This window comes from Lactuca saligna, chromosome 4 (assembly GCF_052625555.1).
Source record: "Lactuca saligna cultivar CGN05327 chromosome 4, ASM5262555v1, whole genome shotgun sequence".
NCBI lineage: Eukaryota > Viridiplantae > Streptophyta > Magnoliopsida > Asterales > Asteraceae > Lactuca > Lactuca saligna.
Window position 1 is genome coordinate 223,507,718 of NC_136420.1, and position 1,150 is coordinate 223,508,867.

Below are 1,150 nucleotides of genomic sequence, written 5' to 3' on the forward strand. Positions count from 1 at the left end.
ACATTTGAACACTACACCCATTGCGCCAGAGTATTTCCTCTTGGAAGCTAGTTAGTGGAAGGCGAAGACCAGCGTCAAAGGTATTTAGGTACACACCCACTTTTCCAGGAGGAGGCTGGGCAATCAAAGACCCGGAGGCCGGAACTCTACCCCGTCATCCGGAGTGAGGCTGTGTGACAACCCGATATTTCAACTCTTTGTAATGGCCTAATAGGTCAAGTATTGTAAACATTTTTGAGTTAATAAAATTAACTTTGATAATAAAATGTCCAAAAAGTTTCTATTTAAATTCTTCTATGTTTAAATCTCATTAAACCATGATCGTACGTAAAAAGAACGCCCAAATCCGACTTCGTATATTGAAGTTATGATTTTTCCAAGTTCAGCTTAGCAACAGACAGCTAAAAACTCGAAACGGAGATCGAGCGACATTTGGCTGGAATGACCTAAACGAGAATCGAAGGTCTCGACAATGGTATTTCAACGGTAAAAAGTCTGGCAAAAACCGACGTCAGATAAAGAAGTTATGAATTTTTAAAGAAATTCTTTAATCACGTCATTGTAATAAATAAATAATAAAAATAATTTCAGAATTTGCCAACGGAATCTAAACGAAAGTTGTAGATCGTAGTCTCACCTTCGCGGGGATATAAAGAACGTCGAAAGCGGAGTTCGTATGAAGGAGATATGAATTTTTGAAGTTTGATAAATAATTTATATATAATTTTTATTAAAAATTCGGTATTATCCGAAGAGGAGTCAGCCTAGGGCCGAGGTACGCGCCGCGTACCCTCGTACGCCCCGCGTACTCGAGGGCACGGCCTCGGATCATCCACGTCGCCCTATGCGAAGCTACTCGACCCGCTGTCCCATCCGACCCGCTCCATCCGAAATACGTAAGCGATGACGTACGGGTACGCGCTGCGTACGCTCGTACGCCCCGCGTTCGGAGGCGGTTCAGCACCCCTATAAAAGGGATGCGAGCCTTTCCGAAAAATTTGTTCATTTTGTCTCTTTCTCTCACGATCTTGCCTCGATTTCCGTGCCTGTTCAAACCCGAAGCTCTGGTCTTTTTGCTCAAGTCCCGAGAGTCGATTTTACTCCCGAGATTCCCGAGAATCCCGAGAAAAATCCGTTTCCCGAGACGAAA